The sequence below is a fragment of the Gavia stellata genome, chromosome 1 (assembly GCF_030936135.1).
Source record: "Gavia stellata isolate bGavSte3 chromosome 1, bGavSte3.hap2, whole genome shotgun sequence".
In the NCBI taxonomy this organism is placed as follows: Eukaryota; Metazoa; Chordata; class Aves; order Gaviiformes; family Gaviidae; genus Gavia; species Gavia stellata.
This window is the reverse complement of record NC_082594.1, coordinates 44,649,899-44,669,681: the sequence shown is the minus strand read 5'-3', so window position 1 is coordinate 44,669,681 and position 19,783 is coordinate 44,649,899.

Sequence of the window (19,783 nt, the reverse complement as noted above, 5' to 3'; positions counted from 1 at the left end):
AAAGGTCTGATGGGACTGGGAATAGTAAAAAACACTAATAAAAGAATGTTGAATGTTTTTATATTAAATTTCCCCACAGGCAAACTGAAAAGCCTACTTAGAGTACGCCAATCAACATGGCACTTATTAAATGTAACAAGAGTCCTGTTACAACAGATCTTTAAAGCCCCTAAATATGAATTAGAAAATAAAGACAAAAGACAATTACAGATGTATTTCTAGATTGAAGCCCTGGACACCTCACCTGGTACTTACTAACACGACAGTATGTTTGATCTTCAAAAAGACTCCATTTTTATCAGCCTACAGCTAAATTTTTATTACTGCTATTTACTGTAGTTAAGAATTTTATCCTTTCCATTTTCAGTCTTTTAAAGTGCATTTTTATGTTTGAGAAAAATACTGCAATTATTTAGAAATAAGTGAAGTCAGTAAATAGTGTACAATACCCACATAACTTTAGGTTGAGTAATAAGGAAAATGGAAGCACCTCAGTAAAAGTAGTGACCACAGTTAGGCCAATTAGAACAAATGCTTATGTCTTCTGATCAGAACATGGACGACTGAGTGCCTGAAAAATATTTCATTGTGAGGATTACATCTGTTTCACAAAGGTTCATCTCTTACACCTGAATTTAAGCAATATTTTCACCCTGTCAAGGTAGTGACAAATATATTAAATCTGTCTGTCTTCTGAGATTGTGAACCCCAATCTGAGATTTTGCCTTGAGCACAGCAATAAAAAATAAACTCAATTGTTAAGCATAGGTTTTATTTTCTGAAGATGGAAAGAGAAAGGAAAAAGGTTGTAGGACCTTTTGCAGGATTGTAGTTTGTCTGTAAACAACAGGCTTCTTAAATTAATCTAAATAGCTGAGAAACATTTAAATTTCTATGAAACTGGGACAATTCCTGCAACAGTATTGCCATTTCTGTTAATTGGTATGTATTAATTTGGAAAAAGAGGTGCATTTTATTAAATAAAAAAAAGAAAATAATAAAGCTTCTGTGTAATCCGTGCTAACATTAAGTATTTTGTTTGAAGCTGTAAGGAAAGCACAAGGCAATGGTTATCAATGCCTTTTCTGTGGACTCAGTAGTTTCCTAAGTTTGTCACATGAAAACTTAAATGTCATTTAAAAATGCTGACAACACACTAAATATGTTCCCATCACATTTGATGCATCTGCACTGAACTCCATAGGGATCTTTCAGGTGATTTCCTATTTATATTGGATCATATGTTAAATAAACAACTGCTGCATTTGTCACAAAGAAGTTACACAATTATTAACAGGACAAGAGGCAGTGTCTGTCTTAAAATAATATCCAGGCCATGGAATACTTTAAAACCTTAGTTTAGGACAGTTCTCTGTTTTCCATGGCCCACAACTCTAAAATATATAAAATAACATCTTGCATTTATGCATAAATACTGAATTGGACAGGATTAGATGTCATAGCTTCTGAGGTTACTTAATACATGATAAATACTTGAATTACTGTTTCAATATCAGTATTTTATTATACAAGAAAGATACATATTTTATTCAAAGTTTATGTAAGCAAAAATTGAAATTACATTCTACCAGGTATTGTTGGGTTTTTGCTGTAGACTTGCAGAAGCAAGTTTTATTGTATGATCTTTGCAATGCTGCTAGAGATATAAATATTTCCAATAGCCATATTACAGGAAAAATGTATTTCCCATACACAAACTGGAGAATGAATGCTATTGATATCAGCAGATATTCCTCAATGTCATAGCTAGCAAATTTATTTACCACGTAGCAGCAGAATCAGCAAGAGGTCATTCTATGTTACATACAAATTTGAAACTAATTAGTATTTGATAGAACAGCTGGTCTAGAACTTATATGGAGCAATCATAAATTCATTCTGTCTATTAAGTTGAAAGATAAAAACAGACTGGTAAAACAAGTTAATGGATTTCAATAGGAGATATTTCCTAAATAAAGTTCAGTAAAATGTTGGTAAAACCAACAGGTCTGAAGAGTTAAGGGATGAAAACAGAGAGACTTGGTATTACTTTGGGAAGGGTAATGAATTTGGAAAAAGATGAGTTTGACCTACTGACATGAATATCTATTTTAAGAGGGATATCAAGAAAATTGCAGAGAGCAAAAACCAGAGGAAAATACAGAAAAATTATAAAAACTTCCTAGGAGGTTAAGAATTAAAAATCAAGAAACAAAAAATCAGACTGAATAAGACACTGCAAAAGTTACTAAAACAAACAACAAAATAAGTCTTCAAAAGCAGAAATGACAATATGGAAAGAAAGATGTATCCTATACAGTTACTGCCTATGTGTCATTAACTAAATTAATACCTTGGTTTTTAATAAGGATGTTGCAGCTAACTATAGTGGCAAAAGCCAGATGAATTACAAGAATGATGTTATAAACTCAAAATTATTATAACCAAGATGGGAACAGAACAGCTAAATCTTAATACTCTCAAACTGCATGTCTATTTTCCCTCTGTCCCAGAACGCTAAAAGAGCCAACGTACAGAATTACAGGTCCAGCACTGGCTTTCTATCAATTCAACAGTGAATAATAGTACAGCTGGAGAAAAACAAATACAATGCATCAAGGGAGGAAAAGGGGGAGAAAACTATCGAGACAACGTTAAGTCTGTTCATACTTTCATTCACTTTTATGGAATAATTTCAGTTCAGGGCAGTTATAAAGTAAACTGACCTACAGGATTTTTAATTTAAGCCATTTGATTTGTACTTGAGATCATCTAGGAATGAGTATGTGTCATACGAGTGACTAATTTCTCAAGTTTTCTGAATCACTTATGACTGTGTAAATCCTTGGATCAACAGATTTTTAAGGTCATAAGAAACCACTATGGTAATCTAGTCTGACCGATATCCATACAATCTCATCATTAATTTCTTCACTGAACTAGTGGCTTCTCTTTGACCCATAACACAGATTTTTAAACATGTTCCCCTGATTGGAACATTCTTGCTGATAGAATCTATATGTCATCAAATATGTCATCATGTACCAAGGACATGTCTTATATTACAGGTATGTAACCTTCTGACTGATACTAGCTTCCTACCCATCAAATTGTTCCATTTGTTTATGTAGATCCATTTACATCAGAAAGTTGCAAATGATACAGCAACACCTCTGTTATAAGTTTGTAAACATTTCATTTAGCTGAAAGCAATACTCGAAACTATCTACAGAGTTAGCAATATACTCAACATGGAAATGATTTGACAACAGAGCTGAAATCAGTTTTTACCCACGTGCAAATGCAGCACGAGCCAGTTATTGTCTGGTCCTTCCACAAACGTTGTCAGGCCCTTTTCTCTTTCAAATCTGGATTCTGTGAAGCCAAAAGCTGTGAAACTTTTCAGAAAGGCAAGCTAATGTTTAGATTAAATAAACACTTTAAAGACGCTTTCTTTTTTGCTTTGTCCTAGCAGGAAAAAGAAAAAAAAGAGGTTAAAAGTTAAGATCAGTTTCCTGTGGGGAAGCTGATGAAATGTTTCATTATCTGTGCAGGGAGGCAGACAACTTCAAGGAAATGTCACTAACTTAGCATGATATTCTTAAACTAAGTATCATCTCACCAACAAAACCATAGGAACACATTCTAAGAAAGATCTGTGAAGTAAAATTAAAAAATCTGAGGTAAATTTCTAAGGAGGGCATTTTCTTCTCCCCCCCAGCGTATAATTAGAACCCTGCATGGAACAGACAGGTCAGCCCAGTAAATGAGGGCACCTTATTACTTTGTGTCATCCGATAGAGCTAGAAAGATTGACTATTTTAAGTTGAAAAAAAAGTATATATAAATATTAGACATTTTCAACAAGTAGAACATGACTTAGCCTTTTCTGCCACTATTTATGCTCTTGCTTCATATTTTGGTAGTGGCATCTGAGCAGAGACAAGGCTGTTAATCAGTTAACATTTGTTTCTCACTTCACATTGATATCCCAGGAGGAAGGATGTTGTCCAACAAACACCAGTCTTATATGTAAATAAGACATAGGATATCTATTCCTTCTCTTTCTCCTCTTTCCCCCAGTGGGAGCCTGGAATGGGAAAGAAAGGGGAATTTCTCAGACAAGACTCCCTTTCTTTTTCCTTATCTACTCCTCAGTCAAGCATATGGGCTTCCAATTAAAGAACTAGAACAACAGTCCCTACTTTCTGTCAGATAATTTTGAAATTCTTCATGAACACTATTACATTTTAAGTTAAATTCTAATTTAGTCTAAGTAGGTGTAATTCTTAAATTTATTCATCACATTTTGCAGTGTCTGATATTTAAGAAAAGCAAATTAAAACTGGCCACCAAGCAATTGATCAAGAAGAAATCTGATCATATTCACAAAGTTTAACTGCTAATAAAAATAAAATAAAAAAAGCAATCTTGTCCCAAAAGACCTCTAAAGGGAGGCTCACAATGAGTCAGTGATAAAATGGCTTGGACTTCCATGACATTAAGCAGGCCTGAGCAAGCCAATCTCTCTGCAATAGCGTTATCAAGGCTGCTTGTTGATTGATAGCAGGAAACTGCATAGTTTTCTGCTTCCTTGTGTATACACAGGATGCCAAACATATCTCATTAAGAACATCTGCACTCTTTTCTCAAGAGAGTTTTGAAGAGTGCAAAGCAGCAGGGCCAAATGCTGTGCCACGTAGATTCTGCTACCATAGCAGGTAGCCTGCTACCCTGCACCAGGCAGAGCTGCTCTGCAGGTAACCAAAAAGGCAACTAATTGCCAGGGAAGGGTGAATCCACTAATCCACTAACAACTTCCTTCTCTTCCACTAAATCCAAACCAGGGAGTAAGAGGGGTGACGTGTTTTTTTTTCTGCAAAAAAGTGAGGAAATAAATGAATAAACTCTCAAGCTTTAAAAAGAGGAAGTTGGAAATTAGTAATATTTTTTCTGATTACACTAACACTTAAAATCCTGATGATTTTGAAAATATGATGCAAAATTAAGTGCTGTACAAAATCAGGAGGTACATCACTGTCATTACCATTACCAATTCAGGCAATGCCTTAAAAAGCATTCTGGGCATGTGCTCCGAATAGAGACTGATTTGACTATTTTATCTGCAAACCCTTTGATTTGATTTATGGTGAAGATTTAAGTGAAACTTTAGTTTGCAAAAATAGTTCAGAACAAGAAGTTGGCACTACCAAACAATTATGCCACCTCTCCATAGTTCCTGGATGGTGAATAGATCCTATATGCAAAAAAAAAAAAGTAAGTTTCCATGCACACAAGGGCAGGGGAGGAGGAGATGGAATAATTAGCTGGTTGCTATAGTAACACAGATAGAACTAGGACATCCCACTCACATGAAAAGTTTATCTTAGATTTTGGTTAAGTATTCCTAATATAGCCCTTTTTCATGGCTTTGAAAATCCTAAATTCGCCATTTTGCTGTGCTTACACTGAAAATTTATTTAGGTTTTCCACAGAATTCAGGTATCAGCAGACAGAAAACTTCAAAATTGCTAGGGTAATCTTGATTGGGCATCTGCACACTATAAAATAGGAGCATTGACAGAGAAGAACAGCAAATTCAAGACAGAGCTGTCTCACTGCTCTTTCCATTCAATCAGTGCTCCAGAAGTTTGACCGAAATAATAATAGTCTGTGCAAGACTGTTGTCTATCCTGAATACCTTTTTCTCCCAATACCAATGTTTTTCAACTCATATTTTATCACCCCAAAGAGCTAACTGTTAATTTCCCTGCAAAATTTGAAAAAGCTACTTGGAGAAGGACACATAGTGCTGGACACTGCACCGAGGCACTAGAGTCTTGCCTTAAATTACTACTTTGGCATTTGCAACCGCGCAAATCATACAATATGCTTACATGGGTGAAAAGACAGTTCTGAGCTCTGCTGTGCTGCTTCTGGATCAATGCTGTCTTAGATATGACCAGGTATGATCAGTGTGTGGAAGAGCTCAGGACCATCCATGTAGACCATCCTGTGCTTCTGTTCTTATCAGTGAAAGGGGGACAGTACTTGACACCTTCACAGAGACACTTGAAGATAACTAGTGTTAATAGTTGACCCTACCATTTGCTCACCATAATCCAGTTGTTCTGGCTATCCTTAGCACGTTCCAGATTCTCCCAGGGGTGAAGAAGCAGCTGGCTTTGCTCCTGAAATGTATATTATGCATGATAACTAAATGTCCCACAGAAACTTCAGCTGGAAACCAGAGTCCTGAAATTTCAGGCAGAATCTGGTATGCAACCAGGCTTATTCTGCAGTCTTTTCTGGACTCATTTCCAGATAAGGTATACACTGGTTTGTGCTGCTGGAGTCATAAAAATGATCACCAGGGAAACAGGAAATTCTTTTGAAAATTTGGCTTCTAAGTAAAGCTTAGTTTGTCATTTTATAAATTGGCGATAATGATGCTCATGTGAGACCTTTGGATGGAAGTTTCTCTAGGAATAGAAGGTATTATTAATAGTAATTGCACTTTTATTGATAGCATGATACTTCATCTGTCAAAAGTGGATTAATGTTGTTGAAGCAAATTCAATACTATTCTAATATACATACCAGATACATCAGGCTCCTTTTCCTTCTATGGTCTTTTTTTCTCATTGCATCATTGTTATTTTTCTAGCTTTTGCTGAGATGAAACTAAGCATATTAAACACTTCAGAAAATAAACTGCCATATACATTTCTTCTACCATGGCACTATTCCCTAGCCATTGCTGAGAACCATGATTCATCTCTGGAAAGTAAACACCTAGTGAAATTACTATTTTTTTTCCGATACTGTAGAGTGACATACATAATCATTCATCTAAATATGGACCAGATGGGACATACCCTAAAGCAACAATAAATGAGAAAGAAAAAATTGATAGATTTGTTGATTTTTTTTTCAACTTTTTATGGACTGTATGGTGGCATTCTGAGCATTGAGGTCAACGTCAATATATTCTTCTGTTCACTGGGGATTTGTGCTACTGTTAGAAAATTTAACTGTAGCACTTGATTTACTTAAATGAGACCAAAATATGTTAATGTAAATATTAATAATCCATTCATAAATTATCTTAAGATTGTCTCCTGTAAAAGCTGAAGGAAACAAATGTGGTCATGAAATGTACATTATAGTCTCCTGCACAGGAGTACTGTCTTTGTTATTAGTATCAGAAAGCATGCAAAGCTGAAACATTTATAAAAGCTGGTCTTCAAATATTTGTGATTGTCAGGACAAATTTTTCTTATTGAACTTGAAATTCCTCTGGTTGAAGCTGGTTCCCAGAAGATTTTTTTTGTGAATTATCAATCATTAAAAGTAAAGAAACAAATTCTGATTCTTATAATTATTTTATCTATATGTATATGAAATGGAGAAAAAAAATGAAGGAGTGATTTAAATTTAAGAGCTCTGTTCTCAGTGAGGCACAACTGACATTGGAAGAGGTGAAGAGAAGAGCACTGGAGTCATTTCTGCTCAAACTATACTGACAAGTAGGCTGGGTACTCCCAGAGCAGAAAAGCACTGAAGGCAGTGGTGTAGAAATGCTTCCTCTCAACTGAAGTGTTCCCACAACTAAGGTAATTCACAGAGGTCAATTATATTAGCATTTAACTCCTTCCAATAAATAGACTAGAATTAATGGACTGATGTGAAGCTTAGGATGTATCCTTCATGTAAAACTGTAAATTTTCCCCAATCAACTGCCCTGATCTCTGGGTGGAGCCTCTAGGTTAAGCAGCGGATGAACGTGGATTTCAGTATCACAATTTTGGATAAATCTAATCTAACTAAATCCCACTTTAGTCACCTATGTCCTTTTATGGCCCTGCATAGATTAGACAATTAGAACAATTAATTAGATAACTTGCATTTTCTAATTACTGTAAAACAATGCAGGTTTTGGGTGACTAATTTCAGAACCACCAAGTACGCAATGCTTACTATGAGCTATTTGTCAGGTTTCCAGAGTCTCACCATTTCACAACTATTCTTGCAGGGGAAAAAAAAAAGCAGACGGAATTATTCAGTTTAATATATAAAAGTATATTTTTCACCCTCTGTTGATTCCATCTGATTTTATATGAATAGCCATGCTTTCTAATTAAAACAAGTGACAACTCTTATAGTGTTCTCATATGTGCCAACACATCTTAGACCTAGATGATTTGAAATTGAAAAAGGATTCATAACATCAAGCTTTACCTATCATCTTTTTTGTTACTGTAGGCAAAAAAAAACTTTTGACAAAAAGTGTTTAGTACAGAAAGGACATAATTGCACACCTTCCTTTGCTAATAAATGACTAATCGGTCATTCATTCATTTACTTCATATTAATTGTTAAAAGATTAATCATGATGAACTAACTTATTATTAATATCCACATTATATGTGTATCCATAGGAATTCCATTGCAATATGGTGATTACCTAATGTACCATTAATTTAAAGTTAATTATTGTAGCATTAGAAGTATCTATGAAGAAAGGATTCAGGGAACTTTTTCCTATTATTTTTCTTTTAAAATATTTTTATACTTTATCATATTAGAAAAGTGAATCCAGGGAGAGAAAAAGTGAGGATCTGGAGCTGTTTCAATTTATTTACCTACTTTCTTTCATTTTCAGCTTGTATTAATGATTTTTTCAAATGGCAAATATCATAGTCCAATCATTCTACTGAGAAATAACAGCTATCTACTATGAAAATTAATAGTTCTCAACTTCTCCAAGGTTGTAATGAAGAACATAAGAAAATTCAAAATTCTGTTATTATATTACAAAATTCTATTATTTTAAAAAGACCAACAATTTCTGAGATCCATATATACAGTAAATAAATAAATCCACCTAGTGAACAGTCATCTTTATTATTCTTTTTTGCCTTAGCCTTGGTTAAGAAATCAGATCTTCAGTATTCGTGATGTGTGCTTTTTTTCCTTTTTTGCTTTGGATTTCAAAGATATAAGCTTATTCAATATTCACTTTGTGTCTGTGTGTATACGTACATGCACACACATACATACACACAGGTTCTTCAGGTATGGAGAGTAGCACTGTTTAATTGGAAACTTTGACAATAATTCCAGTTAGAATTTCAGTTATGGGCAACTGTGCTAAGTTTTAAATGACTGGATTTTTTGAATAAATATGCACTTACAACAATGCAACTATGAAAAAAAAGAAGTTAGGAGAAAAATTTTGTTGTCAGTGGTAAGAAAAATCTGAGAAATCATTAGGCTTATTTAAATCACAAGTCGTTTTAATACATTAGGATTCTGATATTTGGGCTTTGGGTCTGCAAGTCATGAGCACACTACTGTGTGAGCATGACCTTAGTCCCTGGCAGTTTTTGGCTTTGTGCAGAGCTGCATAACACTTCTGGGTGTTTGTTTACCACTACTAGTATCATTCCACAGTGCAAGAATCCTTGTATTTTAGGCTTTAGCACTTTAATTTTGAGCAGCCTCTTTAAAGAAATCCAGTTGATCTGTAGTCTGAGACAGTCCCCCCCTTTAAAACTTCATTTGATTGTTTTCAAAAGAGTTTGAAGAGCAGGCTTGTGTAAAAAGATGCCTCTGAAAAAAATAAAACAAGCAGTAGTTCAAACTGCTTGTTAATAAGACTGTTTCTACCCTACTCCAGAAGTTTGCTAGATCACAATCTGAGATCAATGGGATTTAAACTTTGTTTAGGTACTTTCCTAAATAATTTCCATCCATCTTCACAGAAAAATGAAAAAAGAATCTTAACTTTGACATCAAAATAAATTGTCATGCCAATACTTCAGTGAAATTCCCATACTTTTTTTACATGTCTTTGAAATCAGTTGTGTTTAAGACTGTAGGATCTCTTGAACCCCTTCCCTTGATTTCAGGAAGCTCATGTTTTTTTGATTGTGACTCTTAGTAAGAAGAAAAGAAACATCCTTGGAACACCAAATATTGATGCTTAAAGTGTTCACAAAGATGTTAAAAATGTAAATTAATTATGAAAGATTTATGCTGGAAACATTCCCATACTCAAATATCAAACATGGTATAGAAAACTTCTATTAAGGAAAGAATCTATATCAAACATTACATTAACTTTTGGAGAGAAAAAAAATTTACTCCCCATCTGACAGTTGTGATGATACTGATCAGTAACCAAGACTGCAGACTGTTGGCTGATGCTGAAGTTAAATGCATATGACAGAAATAGCAGCAGTGATGGATGGCTTTGGATCTGCTGAACTGACAAAATGCTACAATGCTTAGGATGCTTGGTTGTCAGTGAAAACAGGCAACATAGGGACATGATATCTGAAGTCTTTACATGACATAATATGAAATGATGGTCAGCACTGAACCTTGACTACATGACATTAACAGTGTTAGTTTATATGTAAGAATCTGCCTACCACAGCTGTGATACAGGTCATTTGTTGAAATATCAACATGGAGTACAAACTAACATATGGAAGTGGAAGCTGATGCAGCTACAAAGACATATGAAACTCAAACTTTTGCACTGATGACTATGTACAGTGGGGTTTATTTGTACCATCCTTCTCTAGATTTCCTTTTAAAACTAGGTGTTTGTGAGGAAACCATCTCACATATTCTGGGGGCATTCAAATCCATGTTGTGATTCCTTTTTTCTACCTTAACATAACTTAGAGGAAATAAAAAGAAAAAAAAATCGAACAGAGAAGCCAGTGGCTCATAGAATATCATGACACGTGTAATTGCTTTTCTACACAAGTCACCATTTCTGTCCATCCATCCTTAGTGTTTTCACTGCATCAGCATCCCATAGTTGCCCATCAAACTTTTTTTCCCATTCTGATCTTATGGTACTTTTCTGCTCCTTTCTTTCAATTAACGCAATCTCCTTCAAACAAAATCCGTCAAGTCAGTTCAGGAATTAACACGATTATTGCCTCAGTTTCTGGTTCATAACCCTTTTCCTTATTTTGTCTATTACTAAGGCTGAAAGCCCTTTGGAGAGGATCCATTTGTTATTTTGTACAATGTCTAGCACATATCATTCTCATTTTTACCTAATCCTTTGGTAACATCATAGTAAATAATATCAAAATGGGTATGTTAAGCTACCAGGGAAAACGGTTTCATCTGTGCTGTTGTGTTGGATGGATTCAAGGCCAAACCTACATTACTTTCTTCTATTTAGGTATGACCTCAGTGCCAGCTCTGAGCTGACCCAGCTGTATTTCCTGAAGGAAAATTCAGGTTTGCACTGGCCTTATGATGCTTGCACTTGCCTGACACAAAGGGAGGCACCCTGTGCAATTTCCAGTAATTCCCTCTTGCAGTGCAGTGGTTGAAAGGGTGATCTGGCATCCTTCCTCTTATTTGTCATTCTAAAATCCTACCTCTGCTTTGGAGAATGGGATTCACCCACATGGCTTTAGCTGTTTAAGAGTTAAATGTTAATGAGTTAAATATTAAGAGTTAAATGTTCAGAACTGCATCCTCTAGTAAACAAAGAGAGACAGATATGTCCAGAAGATGATTCAATCCTTCTCTCTCAACAAATTGCTTCTGGAGACACCTGGTTCACTCTTTAAAACCAGAAACCTATTTGATTGAAAATAACTGTAAATAATTTTATTCTACTTTTAATTTCTACCCAGCAGCCAAGTTTTATTCCTCCTTCCTACATAGGTATAAAAAATGTGCATTCAATTAGACTCCGATTTTTATTTTTTCACCATTTCTCTGAATATTTTTATTATGCTTACATTTCAGTGGTTAATCTGATACACAATCATATTTGTGGGAGGGAAAAGTATTTGTACTTTCCAGTAAATGTTGACTTTGCTGAAATCTTTTTTATTGCCTGGAGAAATAATCATGGTTTTGGTAAATATCTGGAAAATTTAATCTTATACTTACCTAGCAGTTTTTTTAAAAATTGGGTGGAGACAGAGTATTCTTTAAAATAAACTTATCTGACTTTTATTACTGATCCACTTTCTCCTTCCCAGACTTAATAGTAGGAAGTGTCATCCTTCTCAGTCACCCTAATACTGATTAAAATTAGCAAGAAGCAGTTCTGACCTATTGATTGCAAAAAGAAAATAAATGGAGATATACTGTTCACTAGGTGTTAGGACTGGTAGTATTGATACTACAAGTGAGGAAATTCATTTTTAAGTTTAAAACCCAGCTTTTGAAAGAAAAATAAAGACAAAAGTTCAGACACCAAAACAATAGGAACTACAGATCATTCCGTCAAGTGTTAGGTACAAAAAGGAGGTGAAAGAAGAGAAGGGGAGAACAGTAATAGGAAAACTAATAGAAAAACAGATCCAATGTGCCTGCATTGATTTTTGTGATTACTGTTTATTAAAATGCGGTGGACACAGATTATCTTTCTTTCAAATAGTCTGTATTTATTATTGCTTCATTTGCCTTGACATGATAACTGCAGGCACTTAAATAAATGGATTCCAACATTGTCTAGTTTAATTCTACCATCCTTGTCTGTGATAAGTACCCCTGTAGAAATGTTATTTTGGAACGTCTTTAAGCAATGTTTCTCTGTTAATTGCAAGATCTTTCTTTGTACGTCTTCTGCAGTGCTTGTACTGCCTACATTTTCTCTCTTATTCTAATGGTAGGAGAATATTTTCTAGTATTAAAAATTGCTGTACTTTTGGAAACCAGCTTTACTGTGTTTTTATTGTATAATTTGTATTTTTGAGTTAGTCACTCTAAGATATGGCAGAATCACTGGCTCTGCCACAGACTTCCTAGGTGACCCTTTGCACATGTCCATCTAGGTTATGGCCATCTAAGTAAATTAAAGGTAGCCAGGCATGTTCCTGGGAACTGAGGCCCTCTGGCATGGAACACCCATAGCTATGCTAATAAGATGTTTTTTTCTCCCAGGCAGGGTAGATATTTGCAAACCGTCCATTGGTAATGATGCCTGGACTCACATAACCCCCAAACTGAAATCACAAATTGTTTGTAGGGTGCTAGTTGGATTACGCAAAATCTTGTCAGAAACTGCCTAACAGACATAGGAACATTTCCAGGCACTGCTCAATTTACCAGTGGAGGTGTAACTTTAAACTCTGTACACCAAATTTCTAAAACTATCATGATACAGATGGGTATACATTACAATTCTAAGACATTTTATGACATGAAAGTTAGGTGTGTAGATGCCTATGAAAATCTCACAAACTGCCTCGTTGCATTACCTAATTGTATCTTTAGATGGTTACGTGCATTTTAAAATGTCTGCCTGTAAAATAGAATTTGTAGTTCCTCCCTTGTTTGCCTTGCAGCTCTCAGAGAATGACTACACTGCAGTCTGTGGCTATGGGCTAGGAATCCCTGTATTTATACAGGCTCCTGGTCAGGTTTTACAGCTAGTGCTGAGCACTGTACTATGACAATACACTGATTATACACCAGCTAAACAATTAAAAGCTTGCTTAGGTATGTCTATGAGTGGCATTAATGATACAGATGTCATACCTATAGAATCAGGATTGACTCTCTAGGGTAAGGAAGGTAGGCGCTACTTCTTTACTCACACAAACTACAAATTTACAGTTCAGTACCTGTGGTGTCAGAATTATTCTCTCCCATATGGAAAGCTGGTCTTTTGTTTCAAGTGGTTATGGAATACTGTACGCTGCTGTTGATTAACTACTTTCAATACGCCAATTGCAGGTGTAAATCCACCCAGAAAACCCTACACTGACAGTCTGGAAATTCCCCGCTTCCTAATCACAATTTCAATATTATTATCTTTTGCCAGCAAGAGCTAAAAATGACCTTTGTTTTAGCAGTAATCCCCTAATTGCTGAGCTGTTATGATCTGTATTTTTGCTATGTATGAAGTTTTGTTATTTCTAATAAATTGTGCTTATTTAAAATTTACTTAAAACAGTCCTTTACCCTCATTATAGTTTTAAATGTGTTTTTTACCTACATGTTCCCACCCTAATGACTTCAAAATCTTAATTCAGGAATGTAGTTAGACTACTTCTCTGAAGGTTTGAAAAGTACTGAGGAATGCCTGATGGATGTATGAACTACCGAAGTTTGATATTTGAATTAAGATATAGAGAGATCTCCATAATGAACACAAAAGGCATTTGCCTTAATTTCAGAGTGAACTATCATGCTTACAAACTTCTCATGGCAGCAGTGTTGCATTTTGGTTTTGTAATTTCACAGTTCTCAGAGATGGTACGCTCATTGCTCTATAACAGCATAAAGATACTGGCGAGTATCTTTATTAGACAGGAGTAGTTATATAATGCTACCAAGTAGTTTGCCCTCTTTTCTTTCAAATTAGATGGAAAGGAAAACATAAATATACACGATACTCAATAAAATCAGGAATGCAGTAATGGTGCAGACGTTCTGAGCGCTCTTTCCACTTACTAGCACATGCCATCTCCTATTCTGTGCACGTTGCCTAAGGCAATGCCAGTCTTACAGTTTCCCAGCTCTTCAGTGATTCTGCCTTACTCTGCTTCCTGCATAGAACAAGTCATATGGGCTTGGGCCTGTTTCCTACATTTTTTTCAGCAGTTCAGGATATTCTTTATCAACAATATTCAAAACTCAAGTACTTAGTTTACAGGACAGTCTGTTTTGATCAATACTCCTAAATAAAAGAAGGCAAGGGACCAATACCTATCCCTACAGGCAAACAGAGTGAAGAATCTTGCATCTATAGTACTTAGGATGAGCAAACGTGTTGTGTCTACACCGTGAAGCACTCTGTTCTGGAGTTCCTCTGGGCCCGATGTGGTGTTTCTATTGGACTGGCAGTAATCCACGCATTTTGTACGTCTTGACAGCTTAAACTGTTTTAAACAGTGCAAGGGCTTTTCTGCAGCTCAGCAAAGAGGTTGGCATTCCCACAGCAGGAAAATGAAGAAATTGTGTTGCATGCTGTGGGATGTGGCATGAGGGGATTTGAAGGTTGCTGAGGGTGCAAAGTTTCCCAGGATAAAGCTGAGGAACAGCTGCGGCTGGAAAGAGCCACATATGAGATAGACTTATCCTGGACTATCCTTTGAGAGACATCCCTGAGATGACTAAATATCCGCTGATCTCTGCTTGGGTATTATTTTGAGGAGAGCTAGCTGGAGCAGTCCAGAACAGAGCCAGAGAATGAGCCAACAGCTAAACAGTGAAGACACAGAGCAGAGACTTCCATTATTCAAGTTTTTGTCTTGGAGCTCTTTTACTTAGGAAGACGGCCATAGATCTTAGACTGCAAGTGTAGGGTCAGGCATGGGATCAGGGCAGTATTTTTTGCCAAAAATGCTTCAGTGAAGGCCTGCATTTGAACTCTGAAACCTGGCTGAGGAGAAAGATGAGGCTTATTCACCTGTCAGCGTGCACCCAGGTCTGCTTCTGTTCTGTGAATTAAGTTGGTGATGCTGATCACACAGAGTCCTCCACTCTCTTCTATCAGGCCTTGCAGCAATGTGACATCGTTAATGTTGTTCAGGTCCTTCCCAGAAGGTCTGACATCATTTAAAACATTGGCTGTTGAGATGTGTAGGATGCCTATGGTTAGTTTCAGAGCAATGGTGATCTTGAAACATCTGAATTACAGGATGCTTGGATGAGCAATGTAGACATGTAAGGTCCAGGTCTCAGGGTATGTCATGCCTTTAATATGTAGAGAAGGACAATTCCCTCTCACATATGACTGAGAAAAGTAAAGAGGGGTATTGCATAAAGTTCATAAAGTCTGATATGTATTTTTCAGCTGTACTGACTGTATTTGGCCTACATTCCCCTGTATAACTCCCAGGAAACTGAGACTAGAGAAGTATCTCACAGGAAAGTATTTCTTTGAATTAACAAAGTCTTATGGAAGTTCTGTTTTGCTTTGTTGTTGTGGGGGATTTTTTTTTGTTCCAAGAGAAATCCAGCCAATATATTCAGCCCAAGTACTTCTGTAAAGAGGAAAAAAAGGATCAAGGAAACAAAGGAAACAGTCAATGACTCAAAAAGCTCATTGTATTTAATATACCTTTTTCATTAGTTCTTCTTCTGTGATTCTAGGAAATTTTGCCCTTTAAAATTACTTCTTTGTTTGCACTTCCTTTCAGAAAATAAATGTTTTAATTACAATTTTTAAACAACAAAAATCTTTTCTGCAACTCTCAATTGCTTGGGTCTTCTCTTTCTAACACTGAGTAATTTGTCTTTTGTTAAGCACAAACCAACTTTTGTGAGAAGCACTTTAAAATAAAAAAAAGCCCACAACATACACCTGACAAGTTTTTCATAGTGTATGTTGAAAGCAGATCCAATAGTATGCAAACACCTGAATCTCATTTTGAAGATCTCAAAGGTCGTTTAAATGAATGCACAATTAAGGTATTTTTATGAGTTTGATTACGTCTCTCTTGCGTATGTTTTTGAGGACCAAAGAAAGGGGTCATAAAATATTGCTTCAAAGATAATTCCCTGGCAATTCTGGGAATGTCATCATAGCATTTACAACAAATGAGTAATGGAGAAGAAAAATGACAGTGTAAGCAACTCGGAACATAAATTTAATTTAAAACTCATAGTTTATGAGTTCTTCAACAACATATTTGAATGGCCAGAAAGAAAGAAGTAATCCTTACCTAATCCTTATAGGTATTTTTCCTGTGTTTGTGTTCCTGTCGTGTAAGTTCCTTGGGGCAGGGAATGTTTGTGTATTGTCTAGCGTTGTAATAATTTAGTCTGGATTTAGAGCATTTGGGTAATGTCTTAAAACAGAAATAATAAACATAGTCCTACATTGATGCAGATAGACAGAGACCACTGCTACTTTCCAAAGTTTTTCCAACATGGGTTGGCTACAATCTTCCCCTAGTTGTAGTAATATCACAAGATGGGAACAAGTGTGGGAATGGCAATGAGAAAGCTTTGGAAATGTGTGTTTATAATAATAGGTATCTGTAGACTCCGCTGAAAGACAAATATTTGATGCATGGCATGGCAAAACTCTGCATTACCTAATCCAGAGGGAGCAAGGAGTTAACCAGAGTTTATTTTCCAACTCTGCTTCCCTCAGGTAAATGGCAGAAGAGTCTGATCATAGGCAGAAGTGAACACATCTTTTGGAATTAGCGTTCTGCTACCAACTATCGTACTATCAAAATAAAAATGCATTTTCTATGTATTTCCTGACTAATAGTGACTTCTGAACTATAGCCTTGAATAAGTGAGAAGACCTCAAGAGCATTTCTTTGTTTTTCCTTTAAGTCATTCCACCACTTACAGATACAGGCATCAAAATTTGTTGGTTTTCATTTTGAGAACAATGTTATGAATGGAAAATGTAGCTAAGCAGGTCAGTTTTCTCAGCGTCGATTGCTCCTTCCCTCTTGGTTGTAATGAGGATTGCTTTTGATAATTATTAGGATGGCGCTTTGCTATTGCCAAGGTACTGGGATGAACACTTACATGCTTTCATGAACTTTTTTTTGGGGGGGTCTTTGACAGCAGGATTACACTGATTAAATGTATCTGTTCAAAGTAGGTCAGATGAATCCTACCCTAAAAGTGGAGAAATTTTCACTGTAAGTACAAGGGATCCTGGGGAGACTGTTCACACTGAAATAAAATCACATGAATCTCAACTTTCCTGTCTTTTTGAAGAGGGGAGGAAACTCCGATGAATTTTTCCACCTTACTACAGCATAGTAATTTCTTATGAAAACATTCTTCTCCATTAAAAACATAACCACGGATCCGCAGTGTGTTGCAATTTATGCTTTTAAAGTAGTACTACTCTGAAGCGTTCTGCAAACATTGTGTAGCCACACAGGAACACAGCACATGTTCATTAGTTTGCTGTCATATCTCCCCTTATATTGCTGACTGCTGGGTTCTTCACATGGATGTCTTGGGGAACACATGAGTTATCATGCACTTCTGCTTCATTCCTAAACATCCAGAGCTCTTTCTGATATGTTATGAAGAAATTCAAGAGCATTATTATAGCTTCCAGGAAATATTCTTGTTCCTAAAACACAGAACAAAAACCAAAGTGAAACAAGAGGCAGTTTCTTTGTTGTAAAACACAGTCTGAGTTGCAGTCTTGTGCTCTGAAAGAGACATTTTATCTTCTTATCTGCCCAGCATACACTGAGTACCTAGCATAGTGATTAGGACCTCATGTCAGAGGCGGAAGGAGTTCTGGGGTCTGCCTCAAAGAATGCCTATGTATTTTACATTAAAACTCTACTTTCTTTATTTATCTGGAAATGTCTTCACTCAACAAAGAGTAAGACTGAAATTCCTACAAAATTTCTCTGGGAGAAAAACTCCTAGAGAGGAGTTTTCAGTCTTATTCATTGGAAATCAATGGAAAGTTTGAAGCCCAAACTGGAGTTAGGAGCTGAAGCAATGTGTTTTAAGCCTTTGTCTACATGACAGAGGAACTTCAGAATAAAGAAGAGTCCTCATTAGGTGTGAGAGTTGTGGTCTTGGGCAGAATTTATCCACTGTAACACTTAGGTTAAACAAATATTCAAAAAAGCATGTAAGCTCCTATCTAACTTGCTGTAGAAATACTCAGTTGTAGCTGTGTCCTGGGAACTATGTGTTCCAAGCTTTGCTTTAGTGCTTAGGCCAGGCAAACAGGTTTGAGTGGACTATAAATCTAAAATATTCTAGTTATTACAGAGGAGGATTACACTGTCTGAAATTACAGCAGGATATTATAATTTAGTGGTCCTAATCTTACAGAAATCTTTCAGACACTAGTTGCTCCCTACACGCTGTGCTAGCTCTCTTACTGGATGCAGGGAATTCATAGTTTTGTGAATTTCTAGAACTCTGCACAGACTTCAAAAATAATAAAAAGGACTGGTTTATTTCTCCTGGCATATTACATAAGAGTTTGGGGGGGGGGGTTGTTTTGTTTGCTTGTTGGTTGGTTGGAGGGGTTTTTGCATTTTGCTGTCATTTGCAGAAATTTAATACTATTAATTTTAATACTAATTTTGGATATGTTTTCTGAAATGCATAATAATTTTATATATTTACATATATAAATATTATATTTCCTACATTAGACCTACCCTAACACAAGTCTGGCTGGTTTTGGTTTGGTTTTATTTGTTCATTCTGCCTCTTTTTATTGAAAGAATTTTTCATATTTTCTTCTTTAATTTTGTCCTTTTCAAAAACTGACCAATCATGTGTTGGCTTCTGACATTAATTGTGCTGCCAATGGGTCTTTTCCCAATTTCATCCGAAGTGTGACTTACTAGGATTTTTCATTCACTTAACTTTTTAAACATTGGGGACCCTAGTAAATAAAATACTAACAACATTTCATTCAGCATGCACTTTGAGCAGATTTCAACAGCCTTGTGGCCAGTGAATCAGTGGAGTTCTGTCTAGTAGTAGGGTAGTAGGAAACTTTGAGATAAAATAGACTACGTTAAGAAATACTCTATAAAACACAGTAAACAAATCGAACAGCAAAATTTAAAACCCAAATAGATAAACTGCAACTGTGTCAATGTAAAAAGATCCTATTTGTCATTTTTGTATTTTCACATGGCAGAATTTAGGTCAAAAGAATTTTGCTCTAGTCTAACCCTGGAATTAATCAAGTAAGGTTTTCCATTAGATTTTGTATAACTGAGTTTTTGTTTATTGCATATTATCATTTATAAACCGGGTGCTTTAAACTATGCTTTTGATATCTTTGCATTGTAAAATTCTACGGAAGAGGAAATAT